This window comes from Dermacentor silvarum, chromosome 7, assembly GCF_013339745.2.
Source record: "Dermacentor silvarum isolate Dsil-2018 chromosome 7, BIME_Dsil_1.4, whole genome shotgun sequence".
Taxonomy (NCBI): domain Eukaryota; kingdom Metazoa; phylum Arthropoda; class Arachnida; order Ixodida; family Ixodidae; genus Dermacentor; species Dermacentor silvarum.
Window position 1 is genome coordinate 32,748,227 of NC_051160.1, and position 25,871 is coordinate 32,774,097.

At 46.0% G+C, this 25,871-nt stretch overlaps 1 protein-coding gene and 1 long non-coding RNA gene across 2 annotated transcripts in view; one reads left to right on the forward strand and one right to left on the reverse strand.

The window, feature by feature from the left end:
- The window catches only part of LOC119457888 (Kv channel-interacting protein 1), a 313,549-nt gene that overhangs the window by 194,883 nt on the left and 92,795 nt on the right, over window positions 1-25,871 (forward strand). The window lies entirely within an intron of this gene.
- Window positions 2,069-2,584, reverse strand: LOC125946673 (uncharacterized). Its single transcript, XR_007467762.1, has 3 exons — window positions 2,453-2,584; window positions 2,186-2,372; window positions 2,069-2,105 (listed from the first exon to the last, which is right to left on the reverse strand). It is a non-coding gene; the product is annotated as an uncharacterized LOC125946673 (long non-coding RNA).

Consider the following 25,871-nt stretch of genomic DNA (forward strand, 5'->3'; position numbering starts at 1 on the left):
GGTTTAGTATTTGCGGAGTGGCGCCGCCCCATTAACTTTCCCTTCATTGCCACAGAAAGTTGTCTCCGAGTATACCGTGTTTCTACAAGATTTACCGTGTTTGATCTTCAGACCACTCACTACCGAACACCCTAGGTCTCATCTAATCTTTCACTGCAACTTACTTCCATGTCAGCAATGTGGAAGGACATTGATGCTCGCTGCGAAATTTAAATTTGCGTACCGCTAGCCGTTATGCCTGCTGCAATTCATGCAAGCAACACCAGCAGCAGTACCCGCTTTTCCATTGTGCCGTTAACCACAGCAGCATTTGGCAAGTTACAATTCGGTAGCAGTTTCCTCGTAATACCGGCTGGTATGATAACAGACAGTAAATCTTGGAAATGCGACAACAAAACGCACTCAAAACAGCTTAAGCTGCAATAATGGGACGGATATCCTAGATCATGGCCATCAAATTTCAGCATACTGCAGGTAAGCTGAAAATATCTAGAGGCATTTAAAATGCAGAATTTTGCAGAAGCTGCACTATCTACTATGGATCCATGTCCAAAATTTCATTGCAGCTGGCCTGCAACCCCAGTGAGCAGCAAAGTGTTGGCAAGATGATTCACTACAAAGACTTCACAGGCTCAATTTTAATTTTGAGAACCGTACACTTCAAGCAACTGGGCAAACAATTTATTGTGTAGGAGGTAGTTCTGACAATATTTTTCACGTATAAGGGAAAACAGTGCAAGAAAGGTACTATGAAAAAACAGCACTATTTTATTCAGTTCCAGGGAATATCAGCGAGCAAATGCATGTCATAGAAATGTCTAGTAAATAAACACAGGCAGGTAAATTTACACAGGGCAGTGAACATTCACGTAGGACAAAGGGAACTGTGGCAAAACAGTCTGTTGAACATAGCAGGTATGTGTGGTAGTGTTGTCTGAAGAGCGATTCAGAACCCGACGTGCCTTCAGAGTGGTACACTGCTCTATTATCAGGCATCATCAATGACAACAGACAGGTAAAATAAAAATATAAGAGCTTGGTGCCATGCCAGCACCATATTTCAAAGGATGTGCTCATAATAGTAAGATTTGGTGCCTTTAATTTACACCATGTGCTTTTTGTAATGGTACATTGATGCTGATTTGCATTGTCCATGATGAGTCATTTGAAACACCAAGAATATGTGAATAAGGAAAAGATACCAACAGAAATACCTTGGAATACCAGAGAATTTGACAAGATACTAAGTGCCACAACTTAAATATACGAGTGGAGGAGATGTGCAGTGCAAACGTTGCAAGAGTTTCCGAAACAATTCTCAACCATCGCTGCTGAGCATTCGACGAGCTTACTGAAGGATGTCACCAATTGCAAGAAACCAGTCAAACAATTCGTAGATGAATCGGAAATGCACCCCAGCCAGAATGATACATACATACACACACACGAATGCGCACACACACACAGCACACACACACGAATGCGCGCACACACACAGCACACACGAATGCGCACACACACACAACACACACACACGAATGCGCGCGCACACACACACACACGAATGCGCGCACACACAACACACACACACGAATGCGCGCACACACACACATACATACACACACCATTCCCCAACGCAAACCAGCATCAGTGCACCATTACAAAAGCACAGAATGTCAATGAACGTAAGAACCAAGAATCCCCAAATCAACCCAATATGCTAGAGTGAGCAGTGTACCACTACGATGAGCTAGGACATCACGTTACCTTGGATTTCTCGGTACCCACATTATACGGTCACAGCCGCTGAATAACGTGCGAGTTCATCGAGTGGCCATCGAGGCTATAGGATGGAATTAACTCTAACCGGGATGTTAGATGAGCAGTCATGTCACGTGACGTCGCGCTCTTTCTTGGGACTTCATAGTTGTGTGGCCTCGTCGAGGCAGCGAATGACGTTGCCTGCGGCACGACGTCTTCGGGACCAGCTATGTGGCGAGTGGCGAGCGCAGCGCCTGCTTCCCTACGGTCTGCACTTGGTGCCATTGCCTACTACGCTGGCGGGACACTTGATGGGCGGCAGATGTCAAGACTAGGGTTGCAGACTGAAACGACATACAGGCATCTTGTTAATTACCTGTCAGCACACCATCACAGCATGGACTGGAAAACTTGATATACTTACGTGCAGTTGACGTACTGGAGCACGGAGATTGCAGGCATCTTCATTCAGCAGGACACCAATAGCAGTGAGGCAGGAGCAGAAGTGACATAATCAGCTGCTGGACGACAGGTGCTGAACGTCGTCTGTGCGAGACACGGCCGGGTGCCGGAAAATCCGCCGCGTGCGTCTGGCACCAAAGGATGCGGAACTGAAACGACAAACAGGCGTATGTTAATGACGCGTGAGCACACCGTCACCGCATGGGCTGGAAGAACTTGATATACTTACTCGCAGTGGATGTTCTGCAGGGCAGGGATTGCAGGCATCTTCATTCACCAGGACACACATAGCCGTAAGGCAGGAACAGAAGAGAAGACGCGATCAGCTGCTGGACGACGGACCGGTGCTGAATGTCATCTGTGCGAGGCCGGGTGCAGGAACATGCACCAGGAGCCAAGGTACAGGTTGCAGATCTGAAACTACAAAAACAAAAGGGGGGGGGGGGGCTCTTGTTAAATGACAAAGTAACCAGAAAGCACGTACTCACCATGACAAGCGTCATCGCGCTGGCGTGGGCGATGGGACTCGTCCACGATGGTTGGCTTGTCGAGCGACGAAAGCACGGCGTGACGCAGCAAAAGGGACGAGTACATACGGAAGAAAAAAAAATGTTGCCACCCACCACCGTCTTCGCCGCAGCGCACCGCGCTGCAGACCGTAGGCAACGTCCGTTCTTCTTCTGTTTTTTCTGGAAGAAACCTGACACTACTTCCGGGTGCAATTTACTTCCGCATTTCACGCGCGCCGACGCGGAATTATGGCCGGGAAGCAAATGCACTCGGAATGGGTCCGACGTCCGTGTCGCAAACGAGAGAGGACCCCTACCAGCTGAAGCCTGCGCAGTGCGAGCTGCCCTTCCTAGTGTCAGCTAAGCCTAAAGCTGCAATCGCCCCACCCAGTCCTACTCCGCTTCCGTCACGACGACGACCCAATGTGGCGGCGGCCTTCTCTTGCCAATCAGTAAAAAACAGTTAGCATTGCCAATTAGTTAATTTAATAGCCGCGCCACCCTCGCCAAGCTGGAATCGCACCTGGTGAATACAACTGCCGAAGAACGCCGCGACGACGGCTTGCTCCGGGGTCCCTCGGAGTACTGCCATGGTCACTCGGTTGCACGTGGTTCACCTACGGTTAGAAGAAAAAAAAAGAATGTAAACGTCAAGCCAGACGTGAAGCGTACCGTACTTGCACGTAAAACCGCGAGGGGGGGGGGGGGAGGTTTGTCTCGAACAGTGTATGAACTGCCGCCGCAGAATAAAGTAAAAGGACGGGCTCTGGCACTGTCGGCGAGAATGGCGTCGTTCATTGTGACACCCACTAAGGTTACAGGACAACAGCGGCTCAGAAATGGCCGCAACACAATCGAACACGACAAGGCCTTTCAAGGATTGCGCGGTGATCCACCGTGCGACACTGCAGACCGTAACAACAGCGTCTATCGTCCTGCTCAGAGTTTCGCTAATTACGCCGTTACCACATTGACGCGGCACCAACAGCGTTCTTTATCGGGAGAAAATGGTGCAAAACACACGGCAGTTAATAGATTGACGGTGAGCAGGCGAAATGAAAGTAAAAAAAAGCCTTAAGGCGACGCGCGTTTCAGTGGCCAGAAATGTCGAGGGGGAAAATAAACGAAAAAAAAAAAACGCGGTATATGCGTGCAAATACGGCGATTGCGCAGCAACATCTAAACTAGGATATGGCCACCGTGTAGACAACAAGAAATCAATATAGGTACGTCACCCTAAGCTATATACGTATGGGGCCCACCTTGTAGGTTAGATGGTGAGGCACGTGGCGACGACAGTTGCTTCGTTGTCCCCCGGTTGATTGGCACGGTCAGTTGATTATCCAGGCGCACACAAACAAAAGAAAACTTGACTGTAGGCACGACTTAAGACAGCAACGGAAGCATTTGCGTCAAGCGTGACAGCTCATGCGTGAGAAGGAATGAAATTGCCGCCGGGCGTAGCATATGCACTCCAGGAGCACCAATGGGTCGTGCGAGCCCGGTAACCGCGCTTGCAGAAGTCGAGGCCATAACTGGAGTAGCCACGACGCAAAGCTTCGAGCACGCCTCACACCTTAGAACCCGGCAGAGAAAGGAGTCGGTGAAGTGGTAGATACGGCATCTTAATTCGTCAATCGCTGGTTCAGCTGACACGGGCGGCGGTATGCCAGGTATAGCGTCAAATTCAGTATGACGGGCGGGCTTCCCAGCGGCCGCTTCTTATATGTATATTTTAGTGACGATTATCTGCCGTTCGCGCATGCGCTACTGCGCCCAGGGCCGGTATCTTGTACCGATGGCTCTCCGGTAATAATGCCTTTTCCCGCTTATCGCGCTTTGTCAGTGGTCGGAGTGACGGTCTGTTCTCGTTATCAACGGGATCAGCCGGCCATGAACGGTGGATGATAAGACTAGTATAGAATAAGTCATAAGGCATCACTACAATATTGCGGCCCAGGGCCGGTATTTTGTAGCGATGCCTTTAAAGTAATAATGCCTTTTCGCGCTTATCGCGCTTTGTCAGTGGTCAGAGCGACGGTCCGCTCACGATATCAACGTTGATAACGCGACCGGACCGTCGCTCTGACCACTGACAAAGCGCGATAAGCGCGAAAAGGCATTATTACTTTAAAGGCATCGCTACAAAATACCGGCCCAGGTGTCTTTCCTTCGTGCGCGGTACACGTTATCGCCGATATACTCGGCGCAATCGCGATGGTGCAAGAAAATATACGAAGAACCGAAGGAAAATGATAGTTGCCAAAAAAAAAAGGAAAAAAAAATCAGGCCTTCCATAAGCTGGCCGGATATGAAAACGTTGCTTGAGAAGTAATTTTATTTATGTTCTAGTGCTTGTATGAGAAGTTTGTTTGAAATGTAATCTTGTATGTTGAACCTCGTATCATAGAGAAAGAAATTCAAGAAGAGGGGACACGGCAAAAACTGGCAACAGGAAACACGTCACCATACGTCACGCTATACTTTTGACACCGAACGTTAGCTGCCGCGAGCATCGAAAAAAAAAAGAAAGTTAACTAAGTTAACAGGCATTGATTTATTTTTTAAATTCTTTGCCGCGAAAACTAAAACGTTTTGCGTATAAATGAACTTAAGCTTTGCGACTTATTTTCCTTGCCTTACCTAGCCACAGGTCAATGACGCGCCAGATGCATGCGTCATCCGCCACACACTCTCCCGAAGCCAGAGAGGACGGCTGCGCGCGCGCGGCGACCCGTCTCTCCCCCCCCCCCCCCCCCCCCCCCTACCCCCTTTCTTCTTTTTTAATGTAACGTGGTTCATTGGGCTTTCAGCGTATTCTTGCGTTCCTTCTGCACTGGGACAAGACACCACTGCACTATTGGACTACGGCAAGGTGAGGAATTTTGTTTCCCAGTCTACGACGCAATTAGGCTTACGGCACGGGACCGAGACTTAAGACGTAGTTACCGATAAACAGTTCGGCCATCCTGGTGCAGTTAATTTGAGTTAATGAATCGTGCTGGGACATATTTCCGACGCTTCCTAGGGGAGTATTGTAACTTATTTCGGTTTTTGAGGCACACTGGCCGCACAGGGCGCCATGTCGCAGTTAGCTAGAACTAAATGGGCCGTGGTGCGTAGTCTAGTGCATCTTGCTAGAAGTTTGTACCGCTTTCTCTGATGCCAGACATTACTGAAAAGTAATTTCGTTACTTTCTGGGGTACTTTTGAGGCACGCTGGTCGCACAGCGCGCTGTGACGCAGTTAACGATAAGCAGCTCGACCTTGGTGATAAAGTTAGTTTGGCGTGTAATGAATCTTGGAGGGACAAGTTTGTGACTTTGTTTGTGGCCCCGCAACAACATATACCTTCTTTCGGTACTCACGTCTCTTGAAAATACGATGGGCGATTGCCAATAGTGATAACATGGGAGTGTGTAGCTGGCGCCGGCAGAACGCGCGAAAGATAACGCCGAGGAACATATCAGAAACTTGTAATTCGAAAATACCGTCTTCTATAAAGGACTGAAAACAGGCTTTGCACCCATGCATTTGTCTTGAGTGCATGTTGCGTCCCTCTCTGTGTATGTAGCGTACCGTCGCGTCGCCCGAGGCCAAGTTTTGCAAACGCGATGATGCCCGTGTATTTGTGCGGCTAAAGTGCAGGAAATAATGCCCGGAAATGGGGGAATGCTTAGAAATCAGGTGTTTTCGTATTTTATGGTATTGTAAATTCTACTGTATTTTCTACGCCATATATGTAAAAGCGAATTGCTTTTGTTTGTAATGCCGCCCATTCACCGCTTTCGCATGTTTCGCCTCTACACGCAGTATTCCTATATCTAAATACCAAATGACACATGCTTGTAACATGCTGTTTCGTGCTTGTAAATGTAACATGCTTGTAATTTACTTTTTTTTTCAACTGATGCTGTCCAGTGGAGCTTCAAACAGCAGCTACTGCTTACCTGGGTTCACAACGTTGGATGAACGCACAAAAAGCGCGGAACGAGTTTTTATATAGAGCAAAATAAATCTTTCCTCATTTCACAATGAGCCTCGCGTCTACTTTGTGAAATTGCACGTGGCACAGATTTGATGGGACTTGACAAGATCGTTCGCAATCATTTTTACCAAATAATGAACCGATTCCGCGCGAAGACCGTGCGCGGTCGGGCAAAAAAAAAAAAAAAAAAAAAGCGCAGCCGGCGTGCTAGATAGCGTTCAAAATGCGCGCGCCGAAAACCGAAACCGGAAGTGATATACACTGACCGGTTGGCGTGCTGCTGTCAATTCGGCCGCTGGGCTCTATGGGAGTGTCCCCTCTTGTTGAATTTCTTCCTCTATGCCCGTATGTTGTAGGTTAGATCCGTAGATAGTATTCATGTGACGTCACGCCGCCATATCAGCGTGCTGGTACCCAAAGATGGCGACTACGATGACGTCAGTGCAACGTATTATCACGCGCAAACTGTTTAGCTTTTTCACGGCGATTGTTTTTCACCGGTTTATCATTGTTATCGCTCTGACGTTCGACGCAAGACGCGCTTTTTATTGCTGTCATTTTCCTTGCTTGCGCCCCTTGTCGATCTGCTGGTACCCCAATATGGCGTCCGCGATGACGTCCGTGCAACCTATGTATTCAAGAGCTAAGGAGTAGCCGCGGCGCCTTAATTGTGCGTCAGCGTCTCCTTATACCCCATAAATAAATAAAAAAACCTGCTGTTTCGGAATGTTTCATCTTCTTTCTGGGGTTTTACGTGCCAAAACCAGTTCTGATTATGAGGCACGCCGTAGTGGAGGACTTCGGATTAATTTTGACCACCTGGGGTTCTTTAACGTGCACTACTCGGAATGTTCCACAAGCGTCTACTTTGTTCGACAGCGGCGGTCGTGCCGAGCTGAAGATTAGGGTATACCACTTGCAGTCGCATCTCGTCTATCGACGGGGCCCGCCGACGCAACCACCACAGCGCGCACTTTACGCTGCCGTCGCATGGCCGTCGTGTTTGCGGTTCCCTCTCGCAGCGGTTCCCTCTCGCAAACTGTGCGACTTGGAACACAGGGAGCGCGTACTTGTATAAATAACGTGTCGGAATCCGTTTCAAGTTTTGTGATTCTCGATCTCTTCTTTTTTTTTTTGCGATTGCAGTTATACGGGACACTTCAGGCGCATTTCCGCCGTCGCCGTGATGTTCCGTATAAAGTCTAAGTGCGATACATCGTAGGTCGCGTGCCGTATGATGTGTGTGCGCGTGAATGCGTGCAAAAGTGAGAAGGATGTGGCTCGATCTCGCGCCCGCCAGGGAAGAATGCGGGGAGCAAGAGCGCGCCGTCTTGCATCGCGCGCAAGGCAGCAGGAGGTGGAGGAGGCGTTCTGCTTCGGCGGCATTACTCATTAGCTTGCTTTCAGTATTGTATAAAATATTCACCAAGATGATTTCCAATAGAATCAGGGCAACACTTGACTTCAGCCAACCAAGAGAACAGGCTGGCTTCAGGAAGGGATATTCTACCATGGATCATATCCATGTCATCAATCAGGTGAAAGAGAAATCTGCGGAGTACAATCAACCTCTCTATATGGCTTTGATAGATTATGCAAAGGCATTTGTTTCAGTAGAGATACAAGCAGTCATAGAGGCATTGCGTAATCGAAGAGTACAGGAGGGATACGTGAATATCTTGGCAAATATCTGCAAGGATTGCACAGCAACCTTGGTTCTCCTCAAGAAAAGTAGAAAGTTACCTATCAAGGAAGAGGTCAGGAAAGGAGACACAATCTCTCCAATGCCATTCACTGCATACTTAGAAGAAGTATTCAAACGCTTAGACTGGAAAGGCTTAGGAGTGAGGATCGACGGCGAATATCTCAGTAACCTTCGGTTTGCAGATTACATGCTGTTCAGCTACAATGGGGACGAATTACAGCAAATGATTGAGGACCTTAACCGAGAAAGTGTAAGAGTGGGGTTGAAGATTGATATGCAGAAGGCAAAGGTAATGTTCAATAGACTGGCAAGGAAACAAGAAATCAGGATCGCCAGTCAGCCTCTAGAGTCTGTAAAGGAGTACGTTTATCTAGGTCAGTTACTAACAGGGGACCCTTATCATGAGAAGGAAATTTATAGAAGAATAAAATTGGGTTGTAGTGCGTACAGCAGGCATCGTCAAATCCTGACTGGGAGCTTACCAGTGTTCGTTGAAGAGAAAAGTGTACAATCATTGCATTCTAGCCGGTAGCTAACATATGGGGCAGAAACTAGGTTAACAAAGAAGCTCGAGAACAAATTAAGGGCCGCACAAAGAGCGATAGAACGAAAAATGTTAGGCTTAACGTTAAGAGACAGGAAGAGAGCGGTGTGGATCAGAGAGCAAACGGGGATCGCCGATATTCTAGTTGACATTAAGTGGAAGAAATGGAGCTGGGCAGGCTATGTTGTGCGTAGGATGGATAACCGGTGGACCGTTAGGGTTACAGAATGGATACCAAGAGAAGGGAAGCGCAGTCGAGGACGGTAGAAAACTAGGTGGGATGATGAAGTTCGGAAATTTGCCCGCGCAAGTTGGAATCAGCTAGCGCAAGACAGGGGTAATTGGTGATCACAGGGAGAGGCCTTCGTCCTGCAATGGACATAAATATAGGCTGCTGCTTCTGCTGCTGCTGATGATGATGATTGATTAATCCAAACGAAATGTACAAACCACTGTTTGGACCAATAGCCTAAAAGCTAGTATCCGGTCCAATATTGACGATATGCGTAAAGGAGAAAACTCAAGCAACACTCAGGTGCAAAACATGTCGTCACGCGTAGACCTGATATACCGCTTAAAACACACTATAGAACAAATTCTAGCAGCCTTGAGTTCATACTTGTTGCATCTTAACGTGCAATACTTGGCAACAAACAATCGTCGCTTCTGTTTTGACCATCGTATCGAGCACAATTTTAATCAAGGAAACGCAATAGCCCGTAGTAAGTACAGCAAGGTACAACAATGCAGCAAGTATTTGCTGTACTTGCTGTACAACATGTACAGCAATAAGTACAGCAAGGTACAGCAATAACGTTGTGAAACCACCTTGTGATGTCTGTAACAGAACCTGTTGCAGACACAACGCAACGCCTTCCTCACACCCTTTCATGTAGAGACATGTGCCAACCTGAGTTCGAGGCATTGCGACGGTACAAGTGAACTTCAAATAGTATATGTAAGTGTTCTTATACCTGGATGACCGATCTTTGTCGTAAACTAAATGGGAAAGTGGTGGAGGAGAATGGCAACTTACTGATCTAGGCCAGCTACTGAATGGCGGGGCCACTCTGTAACACGACGGATCGGTAACACGGAAAATTGACGGCGCTATAGTAAGCTGTCGAGTGAGACGTCTAGACAACTGTACTGAAAAGCCGCGTTTCTACAGCGTTACTCAGACGCCGGTTTGAAATTACTCACCTTCCAGTGGTGCTCGATGAATGGGCGGCCTTGTGGGCCGAGCTCTTCATTAGTCTCGTCTAGCTACGCCAGTTCTTGCGAGAAATGAAGAGTTTTGAAGGAGTTGAGAGTTCGATTGAAAAGTTTAACTAGAGCGAGTTAAACTAACGCGTTCGGGTCAAGTTTCTTCCACGCCGGCCATGATTCTATGAGCGAGCCGGTGGTCGGGTGATGAAAAGTGTTTGTTCCAGATACGAAGGGGTATATAATAAAGTGCAGAGCTACGACGTTATGGTCATGCGCAGTTCGTACATGATTGTATAAAGTAGCGATTACTGATTCGCATTCACATTTATAGAGAAATTAAGATGAACTTTTAACTTGTCTCGGGTTGAAGGTTTATTCCAGATACGAAGGGGTGCATAAGTACAGAGCTATGACGTAGTGCGTCATGCGCAGTTTCTACAGGATCGCGTGACGTCACGAATACTCAGCTTTGCTACAGATTGAAACGACCGACGCACCTTTCACTTTATTTTGTCTAGCGTTTTGGCGTCGCGCTCCGGTTCGGATTTAATTTTGAATTTCATAGTTTACCCTATAAATCAGAAGCAGGGACAATGGTAGCTATAATTGCTCACCAAACTTGGTAAATGGGTATTTTTGAGCGCAGTTCTGTGACATTAGCTCTTTTCAAACGCCATTGCGTGTGCAGAAGCACATGCCAATGTGCAATGTACACTTTTTCTCGAGAACAAAATTATAAGTTATTTCTGTGCTTTCCAACTCCGGTTAAATACTGCTTGCACTCAGACAACATCGTAATGTGTTAGCTCTGTAGTCCTTCAGTGAAAGATGCGCGTCGATTACAATTTCACACGCATTATCATCGACTTAGAAGCATTGCCTCTGCAACTGCGACCAACTATGATGTCATCGATGCCGTCACTTTAAAAGGCTCCGGCTCGCCGCCTACTTCTCGCAGCTCTGATCTGCCGTAGCCTTTACCGATATCAACAATCGATATGATTACGATAATTCTAGCCTGGCGCTCTTTGGTCATACTTGGCCGCGGCGCCACAAAACACCACATATTATCATCATAGATTCTGGCAATCGCTCCGCGAGCTTGAAATTTCCCTATAGCACTTTCATTCAGCCCTTTATGACTCTCCCTAGGGCAAATATTATTCCCATAGGAATGATTGAAACTGCGCGCTTTGAGCTTTATACCTACTACAGTGCAAGGTGTTACGGTCACGAAAGCTCAGTTTTTCGGGAGATTACTGTTTTTTTTTTTTGTAACAAAAACGGTCAAACCACAAACAACAAACAAACAAACAAGCAAGCAAGCAAATACGCAAATTATGAAACGAATAAATAAATAAACAAACAAAGAAACAAACAAATCATGATGGTAACTCGTCTTCCTACGTCGGCATTACCTTTCCGATGACAGAACAATAGCGCTTGTGAATGCGGCTGCCAGCCATCAGGGTTACAGTAATCATCATGGCTTCACGATATACTGATATTGGGAAAGTTGCTTGGACACAGGCCTGGGGGTGATCAATGAGAGACATCCGCATGACGTCCTGCATTTGCGCACGAATAGACAGCCTACTCATGTGGAAATGATTGATTATCTGATCACGTGGTTAAATAGTTGATCATGTGAACGACGACGGTTCGGCCAACACAACTCCCATCCACAACCGCAAACTGGAGGTGCATGAGAGCGTAAGTGAAAGCATCGCGAAACACGATGCTTATACCAACCACCTGCACAACAGTCCAGAAATGTTCTTTTTCAACTTCCTCCCTACCTACGTACCTCGCATTGATCCTCGGGAGAGGACTTCAAGAGTTTCTGAGACAAAAGCAGCTGCTCGATGAAACCACGGCCACCGAAAAAAAAGAGAGAAAAAAAATAGGAGAAGGAAACTCGCGATCAGAAGATTAAAGCGCTCGGCCGAATCTATTCGATGTATCGTGTTGACTCTGAGCGGTAGGGCCGTACGTTACGTGTGCGTCCGTACATCCCGAAAGACCTGAAATGGCAGCAAGAACCCGTCCCTACATCCGAGCCACACCGACTCCATCTCCGAACGGCTTTGGCGGGAACAAATAAAAAGAAATTGGGCGTGGGAGCCAAGGGGGTGCTACAGCCGTAAGCCCCGATGCCCCGGAGCACATATATAGAAGTCATTTCCGTGTTTGCTATATTTGTTTTGCCACTGCGTAACTTCGGTGCTTTTCACTGTTCCCGGCAAGGCGAAAAGAAATATCTGAAAAGCTTAAAAACATCGCGAAGCGGTGTAAGAGCCTCAGTCACCGTAGCCCCCCCCCCCCCCCCCCCCCTTTCGTTCTCATCCTGATTGCGTGTTCACCTCCTTGAAATAGAAAAAAAAAAAAAAATTACGTCCTTCTCCCATTCCTCAAACCTTCAGATCTTCTTGCCGTTCTTTCATTTTTTCTGTCTTTCTTTCTTCGGTTTGGGTGTTCAGTGTTTCCCGGTATACGCTTCACTCAGCGCATCAGGCCTGCTTAATGAATGAGAAGTCGCCAAAGTTTACTAAGCGGATCGCGCCCGCAGGAAAAGATAAAAAAAAAAGAAAAGAGAAGAAGCCTTCTTACAGTTCCTCTAGGGAAGAGGGTTGTGCTCGTGGCGCTTTCTTTTGCCCAATTCTGCGAATTTTTTTTTTGTATTCCTCCTCGAGATCTTTCGCTGCGCCCTGCGAATATTCCCAGAATAAACTACCGCTTCACCTAGCCTCCTGGGCTTTTTTTTTCTTTGTCTGCTAGTTAGTTTATTTGGTTGCTTGCCTGCGTGAGGCTAGTGTAGAATTGCGTAACTCGCATCACCGGAAAGTTTTCATCCCCGTTTTCTTGGGGATGAGTTTCCCCAGAGGCGCTTCTTCCCCCCCCCCCCCCCTTTCTCTCTGTCTCTATATCCTGCTCACTCCGTGGAGTTGCTTATAGCCTTTGACGACACGAAGATATTATTTCCTCATTCACCACTCAGGACATGCGAATGTTTCGAGGTGCTCTTAGTATTTCACAATACTGTCTCTATTTTTCTATCTTTCTCGTTTCGTTTAGTAAAGCGGTGTGTTTATTGACGAAGACAAAGGAATTCTTTGTGTGCCAGATAGCTGCAAGACAAACACCCCGCAGCTATATCTCTTTGCTCTGATAATTCCGACGAGAAAATATCGCTTCCGGCGGAGGAGGCAAAGAATAAGACAGGAACGCGTGCTACGGGTCCACCCACTCGTCTTTTCTCTGTGAGGCAGCAACTGCAAGTTTCTTTATTCTGTTTCTTTTGTCTTTCAATATTTTTTTTTTGCATTCACAGTGCCGTAGGCTAAGCAAATTGCCCACCCTGAACGAATTCGGCGTACAAAACACCGTGTTTATGATGCACTTCACTCGAATGAAATCCTTTCGCGCTTAAATGAACCTTCTATTTTTCCTTTCGTTTTTTTATTCTTTATTTCTTAATATTACCTCTTTATGCAGCATTCACTGCTAAGGATACACCCTGCAGCTATCGTGGCCTTGGCTGGCGCTGTAGCTATCGTCATCTTGTTTATAATAATCAAGTTTATGACAAACATGCTTCTTCGGCACGATAACTCCCAAGAAAAGGAGACGGCGTATTTGTCTCCCGATCCCCGATTCAACGTTTGCTCCGCGACGTGTTTAGGAGCCATTTGTTGCAACAATTGATGACGCGAAGTTTGCTAGGGATAGTGATGTCACGGTAACACGAGCATGATACAACAGCGCCGTCCACGACGTGTTCAGGAAACATTTATTGCGACAGATAGCGATACAAAATTCGATAATCGCCCTGACGTCACAATACCACCGCGACAATACAATAGCGGTAAAAGTGCAATATGCATGCATGGCTGGGTTTAGTTCACAAAATGTTCTAGTCCATGCGGTGCATTGTGTATGCACTGCTAGTTAGACAAACGAAAACTAGTAGGTCCTCACCAGTGTTGCTAACTGTTTTTCGAGTGTTCTCTAAACTGTTGCTAAGAAGTAGTTAACTTTTCACTAAATGTTGCTCCGGAGTCGCTAAAATTGTCGCTAGAACTGTTGTGTGAATTTTATATAATGTGGGAGTTCTTAGAACTGTGCTAGTTGACATACCATAAGCTAACGTAACGTAACGCATATACCAAACCGTTTTACGCTCATCTAGTGTCCGTGCAGGTGAGAAATAAACAGTGAATTTACCAGCAGGGCGTAGAAGACCTACTAATGTGCTTAAAAGACACTGCATAATGACAGCTGGAATCCTGTGTTTCCCTTCAAAATTTAAGATTGTACATCCCACACGGTTCTACACAAAACAGGTCTACAATTTTTCTGGCACAATGACGCACTTGATCCACACATAGTCCTCAGCAAATTTTCAAGTTTCCGGCCCTCGCGAAAGAACTAAATTGTACGACACGATCATGGTCATGTTGCTTGCACAGCAACGATAATTACGTGACCTTTATACAGGGTAAATACTACGTTGGCGCGCCTTGATCGACTTGAGAGCTACCTGAAGTATTGATTTGCTCGAAAGCCTTGAGAAATGGAGGTTGTGCGTTCAATTCGCATCAACAAGCCTAGCCGTTCCCATACGTACTCCTTTCTACAGTTCATCTATTCTACTATTGACCTCAACCATTCTAAACCTCATCTGAGAACTTATTGCAATAAGGTTTGGTAATTTAATTGACAGCTACGCTTGCAAACGTCCACTAATCGAACATGCTTAGCAAACCTACGGCACCCGCAGCGTTAGGGCCCATTCTAATGAATCCTAACATTAAAAAATAGAAACGTACCTTTTCTACCTTTTGTCACCTCAATGCACGTTAAGGTTAACAAAATTTATTACAGGTGGTGGAGAGGATAGAAATCGGGCTGCATAATCTCAGCTGTTCCTGACAGTTGGAAACCATGCCCCGCGTCTTAATGATGCCATCGGGGACGACCGCTCGGTATGATCGATGCTAGATATGTGCTGTGCTTCTCTGTGCGCGCATCTTTCATCAAAACTCTTCCCTCGACAACCATCATACATCCATCCCCTTCGTCTCTGTGACCGCTAACCGGTACAGACGGCGTGACTGTGACCTTGTCATGCACTAATTGCTGCAACTTCGTAAGCTCGAACAAGCTTCGCGTCATTTGGACCCCAACATTGCATTGGGTCTGTCCGTTTCTATTGCGATAACAACTATATCAACACCCCGGGCGATTTGTCGTGATCAGCGTCGCTGTGATGTTTCGTATATATTCATGTATATGTATGCCTTATGCTTATCCCAGACGTATAGGCAAGAGATGCTGTACTAAGCAACCACCAACGCTGCTAAGACCAGTCATATTGACACTTGTACTTGCTTATCTTTCTCGGATGACCACGTTTCACCGTCTAACAAGTGTTGTCGCTCGGCGGAGGACGCGCCTGCGTGTACCGGAAGTATTGACAGTATTGCTGCTGTTTCTTTCATCGTCACTAGCTACTACGTGACAATATGCTGTTTACTGAATCATTCCTCAGAATTTTTTTTAACATGAAAGTGTTTTATGCCGGGGTCCACCAAGACTTCACTGACGTAATTCCGTCACGGAAATACGTCATAGAACATAATACAAAGAAAGAAACCAGAAGAAAAAGTTCCACAAACATGCAAAATTTGGAAATCGAACCCACGACCTCTCGGTCCGCGACGATAGATCTCCGAGCGTTTAACCCATTGCGCCACAAACGCATTTGCAGAGAGCTACACAGACGCGCCTTATATATCTAACACTCCTCCGTGTACCCGCGCTCTTGCTCGGGGCGGTGCCGCCGCCTACGAGCAGAAAAGAGAAGTACTGCATTATGACACTAACGCGCACCGACAGTGAACGCTTCGGTGGTCTCAGCACTACGACGCCTTGATGCCAGCATTCGAAGGGACGCTGGCATCAAGAAGCACTACCAACGCCACCTAGGTGGCGTTCACCGTACTCAGCACAGCGGAGCGTGGCCTCCGCAATTAGCTCTGAAAATGTTTCTGAAGTTGATCGTGGAGGCTGCAATTACGACGCGCTGTACGCGCTGATTTGACTCGGTGACGATTCAGTTACGTGCTTTGTCTTGCGCGTTGTATTAGTGTGTCAGTTACGTGCTTCGTCTTTCGCGTTGTGCTAGCGTGTGCAGCGTAGTGCAGCTTCCATATGCACGACGGTTGCTCATGGTCATCGACGTTGGTAGTCGTGATGGAGGAGACGTGCCACCAGGCGTCAGCGTGGGTGCATCAACGCCTAAGGGCGCTTTAGCCACAAAACACCAATAGACATTATATATCAATGTGCAATAAACATTACACTACTTCTGTGAAGACACGTTTCACTTTCGTGTTCTATACCGATTCCTATATAAGAGGGATCAACCACATTTTTTTAGTATTGCAGCACGTGAACAAAAGATCTTAAAGCTATTCATTTACAGCGCTCGCCTTACATCTTAAATCTCCTCAGAATATTATATATATAGAGAGAGATGAAACGCAGGGAAGTTAACCAGAAGCGAGTTTCCGGTTTGCTACCCTACACTGTGGTGGGGGATATAGGGGTTGGAAAGAGAGCAAAGAGAGAGAGAGAGCGCAAAACAGAAAAAAAAACACGCGCATAATAAAATTAAAAAGTTCGGAGCAATATTAGTGCTTATAATCTGAAAGCGATGTAATTTTACTGGCGCCGCTCTTTATGGGCAGGCCAGTGGTGCCTGTGCAGTGCCATTACAGACCTATACACGGCGGGGGAAAGCATTTAGGCGTACCATACATTGTTGTGGCGCACCTGCTTATATATTATAGCATCCGCGTATGGTGACACCCGCTTACAATTTGAACACCGTCCGCGCAGTTCAAGTGCACCGCATACCCTTGCTAAACTGCCAAATGTTCATTTGAGTTTAATAGCTTGACGGCGTTTTCTTCCCTACCCTTCTGTTCGGGAGCGCGATTGAGACCGAATAGGGGGAGAGACGCGAGCTGCCAGGTCGGGAGAGAGATACGCTGCTGTTCTTGATGAGCCCTACACTGCTGTCGTACTGAAAGCGGTCGCCTCGGACTCATTGCAGTTTTATTTGCGTCTTTGTTTTGCCTCGTGCCGGTACTTTAGCTAACGATCGTGATTTACGCAGGATTGGGAAGGAGGAACATCTATACATCGATAAAGTCCGGACGCCCGCCGCCACGTATCAACCTTTTTTTTTTTACCTTTGTAGTTGATTTTGCGCACCGATTCCCGAAAGCTTCGCGTATTTGCAGACGTGCACGTACTCGCGAATGGAAACGCGAACAGCAACGAACGCGTTTTACGCGTAATTACATGGAAGTATGGCGTGTAATCACTCAGTTTCCGGTTTCACAGCATTGATTATTTAGTCCTAAGTGTTCGTTTCGGAGTCTGATTTGCAAAGGCGGGTGAAACTTTAACGAATCAAACCTTGCGTTAACGAAACGGGATACAACAAAATTAAAGAAATATAGCGAAGCGAAATTCCCCTTGATACCCTCATTGAGATTCGTAATGCTGTACTTCGAAATAATCGTTATAAATAAGTAATTGAGACCATGTTCTGCTCTCATAATTTTCCACATCTGATTATATGACAATGAGTGTTTCTTTTTTTTTTTTCATGTGATCTTTTACAGCTAGGGTTTTCATTCCATTCATATCATAGCCAGTGCTTTTTTTTCCGCCGTGCGCAAATGTATGCTGCCATGTAAATATACCGTTTGTTTGTTTGTTTGTATAACTGAAATATGCTCCTGACATCTTGTAGATTTTTGTTCATATTTTCTTCTCATTTGTTCCTATTTTTATTTTTGACTTATGTGTTCTGGTCAAGCTTTTGTAGACAACATAATACAACTAATTGTATATTACAGTATCTAAGTGATGAGTTACATAAGTTCGTTCCACCTCCCCCCCCCCCCCCTTCCCCTCCCTATGTAATGCCCACATATGCAGTGTGGGCCTTTAGGGGTATTCCTGCATCAAAAATAATTAAATAACGAAATAATTATGGCTCCACCGTCCACTTCATTACAACGACGTTTTACTCTATTGTATTAGAGCAGTTATGGAATTGTTCGGGTATGAATTCATTAGCATTGTTCCGTTCGGCAAACAGTGAGGCGGCAGCACAATAAGAACTGGCGTGCATAAAATCTGAAGAGTATCAAGAGGAGAAACACTAATAATCCATGAAATGAAAGCAAGGGGAGAAAGTAAATTTCAGAATCGGTGGGTTTCTAGTATGTGCGACTGGTCTTCACGACGTCAGCATTAATATCATAATCATCATCGTTGTCAGATTCGCGCAAGCTAGCTTTGTTACAGCTTCGAACGTTTGACGAAAGCAGATTTTTACTATATTTTCTTTGACGTAGGGTATAAAAGATTAACGCCTGGAAATTTTAAATCAGGGCAGAAGAGGGCTTGTTCACGGTCTTATGGAGTATTTGTGGTCCGCTTACGGTAAGGTGTTTCCCTTTCGTAAAGCAAATAAGGTGCGTAGAATTCTTCTTCAAACGCTCTTAAATCGAGTGTCCCGCTGTAAGTATAGCACGTGATGCCTCAGGGTATTTTTAAACGAAAGAAAGGGAGACTGAGAAGCCCTGGTTCGTAGCTGTCGTTTTCTTCCCCTATTCCTCCTATTTGCATAATCCCTTATGATCGTCGCCCTTTCTTTGTTTGTCATTTGCAAAGTTTAGATTGGCCCGTCACCCTCCACTGCACGAGGACCAATCTTATCCTAATCCTCAAGAAGAAGTGACTTGATGTTACCTATCTATAAAAAAGATGAGCTTTCTTTTTCTATACTTTTTTTTCCACAAATCCATTAGGTATTAACGGACGAGATGCCATTAACATAAAATAAAGCACGTTTTCTAACTGAAAGAGCGCCAGATTGAAAGAGAAGATAAAGGAACATTATTCAACGTCTCGGACTGTGCGAGATTCGGACGAGTCTTTCCTAAGACTTGACAGGCTTAGGTAATGGCGAATTCACGATAAAGGCTTAGGACAGCGTGGGATAAAAGCGACTTTGAAGCGTCCGTACGGTAAAAAAAAGTAAGCAGATGGGTATTATAGTCGCGTCAGGTGTAAGGTACGCCACCGACGTTGAAAGGGGCTTTCAATTCTTACCGCATTTCAGATCACCTGTCTTAGCGGCACCAACTTTAGCTTTTTCCAATCTATCTATCTATTTATTTATATGTCTGTCTATATTTAAATCTGATCTGTCCTGTTCTGCGCTGTTCTGCTCTGTTCTGTTCTGCACGCTTCAGGCCTGTACTGGTCTGCCCTGTTCTTCTCTGTTCTGTTCCGTCCTTGGCTGTTCGTTACATCGTGCTCTGCTCTGTTTTGCTCTGTTCGGTTCTATCCCATTTTGCTTTGTTCTGATCTGCTCTGTGCGGTCCTGTTTTGCTTTGCCCTCTTCTACTCTGCTCTGTTCTGTCCGTTTGTCTGTCTTGTGTCGGGATGTCCTACGGTCAAACCACAAAGGGTGTCCTACGGCGGTTTGATAGAAAAAGCCTGCGAGGCGAGGTTCAATAAAAGGAAACGCATATTTTGCGTCGTATAAAGAAAAGGCGTGAAATAAAACTGGCCTTTCATTTGTCTCCTCGTCCTGAAGAATTGCATTACTTTTGTTCTCCCGTCGTGCTAAGTCTACGAGCGATCCGATAAGAACAAAAAATAATAACGAGGAAGGATTCGGTTCTCCGTTTTAGTGCGTCATTCATCGAAATGATCGGTTTACGCCCCTGCTATCATTTCGTGGAGAGAAGAAAAACGAATAGACATACACACACACACGCACACAGAAGTATAGGAAAGCCATCAATGCGAGAACGAACTTTTACGGTTTGTGGAGGGCAGGAACTGCACGGATGATTGCACTTGCGAAGGCGTGAGCTTTCGATAGGAGTGCAAGGAACTTCGCTGACAGAGCTCATTCCGCAAGTTTTCGCTCGAAGCTACGGTGCTTTAGCCAGGCGGCAAGCTTTATTGCTTACATCAGCTTCGGCTTCTTGCGAAGACTTCACTGGATCAAAAAAAAATAAAAACGAAGACATCTTGTACTGATGCTATTACCCTTCGATTTAGTTTATTTCATTCTAAAATAAGAGAAGGCTCACTGATGGTGTTCTTAGCCGTCATTGTGTGATAGCGAGCCATATCCACCTAAGACCCCTTGTAGGATATACAGTCGAACTCGGATATATCGAATCTGAAGGGGATCACGAAAAAGTTCGACGTATAGGTAATTCGGTATATAAAATAAAAATTTTATACAAATATTTTCAAAGGAATATTAGAGCTTGTCGTTATACACAATTATTCGTTATATGTGGCTTCGATGTATCTGGGTTCGACTGTACGGCAAATGGCCTTCAATACGTTTGTTAAGTTCACTCGGAAGCGATTATTTGAAACATTCACTTTGGATATGAAGTTGAGCGCGCGGGGAACTTTGGAGTGGTTTACCCATATTCTTGTCATCCACTTTCGAGAAATTTGACACTAAATACATCTAGACCTCTGTGTTTTCCCAGACGGATGAAAGCAACCTTGAAGTTTTGATTCGAATTCTTTGACATTGAGCGAAAATCCAGGATGCAGAAGCACGCAAAAATCCATGATGCAGAAGCAACATGGCAATGTACTGCACGTAGTTACATCTTCGTTTTTGAATTTAGACAATGAAATGGAATTTTATACCATTGCAATCATGAGGGGATGGTTTCTTCTTTCACGGGCTTGGAGATGCAGCTTTTGATATCTAACAGTGGTATTTGATTTTTTTAAAAGTGTCATGTTCGTAACATACCAGTGGATAATAAAAACCGGCTTGAAGAGCGATTATGCCTCATAGTTGCATCCGGGTCTCGGGAGGATATGCGTGGAGGAGTGACCCTATAAAGCACAGCGACGTTTCCCCATTCCACGTGCTCGCACTGCCTATACCGTATGTCCTACGGTATAGTTAGACAAACGGTTAACGTTAGCTAAAGTTAGCTAAGCTGTTCAACGAAAAAAAAAAGAGATTTAAAAAACACGGTGCAAGATAACATTATTAAATGTATGGTGTTCAGTCGTCAGAGGTGCGACTACCTGACACCGTAGGTCTCAAGATCGTATCTTGCAGCGTGTCTTTCAAATATTTTTTTTTCTTTGAACAGGCTGGCTAAAGTTAGCCGGGACATCCTAGTACATCAGGGAGCTGTGATATTGCATAGAACGTACTCAGTCGTGAATGTAAAATATTCTCACATTGAATTGTGAGGCTTCTTCTTCCGAGATTGTAGGTATGGGCTATACTGTGAAAGCGTTTCCAAGTTGCTGAGAATTTCTGAATGACTATGTGAAACGTTATATCCGAGCTCTGCTGTATGCTTTGTTTGTTTGCTTGGCCGTTTACTTGTGTGTGTGTGTGTGTGTCCGGCAGTTTCTTCTTCCTTGTTTTTAACAGCGGAGCTGTTTATGCCGAGCGTAATCTGTCTGTCGTCTACAAATGCGGGCTGGGCAATATTATTTTTATTTCTTTTTATGCCCACAGTAAAATAAGTCGTCAACAGGAAATGTGAGCCGATCCTGGTGGCAGTGCAGAAAGGGTAAAAGCGCACTGACACACCTCTGTGAACTAGCGACGTTGAGCCTGGCTAAGTCTAGCTAAGCATGGTTGGGACTACCTAAGCTTAGTCATAGATAGCCAATCGATAGCCAATCAATATCTAATTGATAATCGATCAATAATCAATAAATTCCGGAAAATGCTGGGAATGACTTGATAGTGCTTAGCCTAGTCCAAAGCCAGGACTATAGCCATACGTGCCCATCAGTTCCGCTGTCTCTTTAGCATTGCGCCTCCAGTGCAAGCTACGCAAATTTTTTTTTCGATGCGTGACGCTGACAGTGTGGAGGTGCTAATGCGTATATATTCTACCGAGGTGTCTAAGATGGCGGTCTTTAGCATCCGGAGAGAAAAAAAAAAGCGTTGGCTGAACGTTGTAAGCCCCGCTCGACTTATGTTTCCAAAATAAAACTTTATCAACACTTTACATTATGCTTATAAAACACTTCATGTAGCAGCCGTATCCAATAATAAGCACATGCACATTAAGCCATGCACAGATTGTTGCACAACGACGCACGCCGCAGCGTACCAGAAGGGACGGACGGAGCACAACCAGACCTTCGATGTAACTACTATAGTAGTAGCAAAAAAAAAAAAAAAAGGAAAAGAAGGAAACGGACGAACGGGAAAAGAAAATGAAACCGAAAGCATCTGATTTAATTTGTTTAACGTCCCAGAGCCACGTAATTAAGTGCTCTGCGACGCCGTAGTGGAGGAGACCCGGATCATTTTCGCCATTACGGTTTCTAAAGCGTGTACGCGAAGTTCGGCGTCAGAGTGTCTTTTTCATTCAAACCCCATCAAACCGAGGGTGAGAATCAAACTCCCACTTTCACGCTTAGCAGCAGAACGATAAATTAAATTTTTAAAATAGGAAAAAAGGAAAAAAAAAAACCTCCTTGACCATGCCACAGCCATTGGGCCACTGCGGCGGTACAACAAAAAGTCGAAACCTGACACGTTACCTCCGAAATCGCAATGGCGCATAAAGCTGCGCCGGTGCAATCTCTGAGGCCACGCTCGACGTTTGAAAAAACTTCGAGCGACAGCTCAGCCAGTGGCAACTCGGGGTGCGTCTTTGATAGCTACATTGTATTTGCGCGCACCATGTGTGGCTGTATACAGGGTGTCCCAACTATCATGCGCCAAGATTTAAAAAATTTGCAAATGCCACGCATATAGCTGAACAGAACCGAGGTAATTTTTTTTGCAGTCGCTTGGAGGTACTGAGATTGTTTCTCGCATTCCGCCTGATTACATAATCAGTCTTAATTGCTCAACTTCTCAAACATATATAATTAGATGAAAAGTGTCAACGAGAAAATTGTAGAGCAGCGTGAAAAACTCCCGATACAGCTTTGTGTGGCTCAATGCGTGCTACATAAAAGTGTTTTTCCGTGCGTGAAGGAAGGTCGCGAATACACGCAAAGTGCCTCGAGTGGCCAGTCGCGCGGCTCTCGCGGAGAAATATCTCTCTGCTCGTTTGGTGTTAAATATGTTCACATCTTTCATGCCTTCTATGTAATACTTGCGACATATTTTGCGACGTGAGAGCGCCGGTCTCAATGTTACGGCCAATCATGGGACGACGTGACGCGCACATACATATATTTCCTTCATATGTGACGCAATGTTTTGTAGGTGCGAATGCGAAGGGTGATAGAAGCTTGTGCGCCAGCCTTTGTAGCTTTGGCTACTATGTATGAAACAAAGCACCGTTTCGAATACATTGTATTTAAATCTTGACTGTCACCCTACGCACTGACGCGTAGACGCTCCGATTCGTTCGCATCCCTATTCGCCCGGTTTAGGTCTTCGAAATAAATCTCGGAACCCCGAGCCAATGTTGAAAAAAAAAGAAGAAAAACAAAACAGCATATGTCATGGTGGCTAATGCAACGCAATATCGGATAGGTACTACTCGCCGGAAAGGTGCTCGGGAGGCGAGAAAGAAACACAAACACCGAGATAACGCGCCCGGAGGCGTAAAATCGGATCTTTGGACGACGCGAGCTCCTGTCAAGGCGATCGCGAGACCCCCCCCCCCCCTCCCCCATTCCCCCTGCCCCCCCCTCCCCCATCCCCCCCTAAAGGTTCTACTACCATGGTCGCTGCCACCATCAGCCATGTGGAATTGTATTTCCGTCCCAACCGTGACAGGTATATGCGCCAGCGACGTCTAGCGCGCTGCCATACCTCGCACCTGGCGCCTCCAGTGCCTGCTCATAGCTATATGTTTAACTCATTTCTTTTTTTTTTCTGTGTGTGCTTCCGCGTCGTGTTTCCATATACTTGCCACAAGGCTACGTTTACGTCGCCATATGATTGCCAGTACTTGTACTTTATGTGCAGCGTGGAGCAGAGCAAAAGTGCTATACGTAACGTTGCCTCGTTCGTGGGGTGTTACGGTGTCGTTGCGTGGGGTGTTTGGTTGCTGTGATGGTGCAGACGCACACACACACGCACATGCACGTTCACGTGTGAACTCAACAAGAAAGTGAGGGGAAGTGAGCGAGCACTTTTGGGCGCTCCTGGAACATGGAACAGCGCTTTTCCTCAGTCTCTTCCGCCTATTGCTGGGGGAGGTATACGGCTCCAAATTTGTGTATTTGTTTACGTCGTGCTTTTCCGGCGGAAAGCAGGCTGCGAAGCGTTGAAACGCTGAGTGCGTCCCATCAGCGAGTCGTACTGCACTGCTTCTCCTATTCTTCCTGTTTCTTTCTTTCTTTTATTCCCCCCCCCCCCCCCCCCCCCAGTTTCTGTGTCTTCCTCTTTTCCTTGCTTATTTGTTTCCTTTCTTTTCGGTTGCCAGCGATATCTGTGAGAGGGGTATCTGTTAGCATTTTATGCGCGGTTTCGCTCTAGATTTGCATGCTATTATTTTCATATTTTCATACTTCTTTTTCTTTTCTTGATTCCTTCCCCCATTCCTCTTACCTTCGTTCGTTCAACTTCATTTCCCTTACTTGCTTATTTGGTTCCTTCCTTTCAGTTGTCATTTTCTTTCTTCATTGCTTTTTGCCCAGCTTCCTTCTTTCATACTTTCTTCCTTTCCTTGTTCCCGTCTTCTATTCTCTCTTCTGTTCTTTCTTTCATATCCCTTTTCTTTCTTCCTGCCTTGCTCGATTGGCGCCTTCTTTCGCTTCTTCGTTAATCCCTTCTTGCTTCCCTACTCTCCCGGCCCTGTATTTCATCTCCATTTCCTCTCCTTACTTCGTCCTTCTTTCCCACTCGCTTTCGTTGTTTCCTAGCTTCCTCCTTTCATAATTTATTCCCTTTTTTCTACATTTATTCTTTTCCCCTCCTTTCTCGTTTCCTCGCTGGGTCACTCGGCGTTCCCTTTTCCTTCCTTCTGATCCTTTCCCCACCCGTTTGTTTACCTTATCATTTACCTATCTTCTTCCCCAGAGATCTCGCCCCTCCCCATTCCCCTCCACAAACTTCCCCAACCTGCATCCATTTCCCCGAGGGCGCGAATTGCCATATACTTTTGTTTTGATGCGGGCAATGCGGACGCCCACCTTTGTTTTTCCCGGCACGCCCAATGGCAACAATTAGGGCAATTACCCGTACGCCCGGTTCGCGAGGCATAGCAGAATAGTCAGGCATACAGCCCCCCCGCCACCCTCAAACTTCTCTACCTCTCGCTATCCTGCTGACTACTTTTGTGCTTTTCCTTTAGTATACGCGCCGCCCCATGCGGTGACAGTTAATCGCACCCGCGTTGTCGTACGTTGCGAATAGGTGGCGCTAACAGTTTATCTGATCTCCTTTCCCCACTCATTGTTCGCTCGTATTCTTTGTTTTACTGCGCGCCAGTGCATGCACTGGCACTAAAAGGTGCAAAAAAAAAAAGAAAAAGAAAAAATACACGGCTAAAGGAAACACGTTCACGATGCAGCCGTTGTTGTGGGACAGAAGGCAAATGCGCAGCCCTTCTTTGCAGACGTCAATAATGGCTGTCCATGCGCAAATTCTATAGCGCAACTGTAAACAACGTG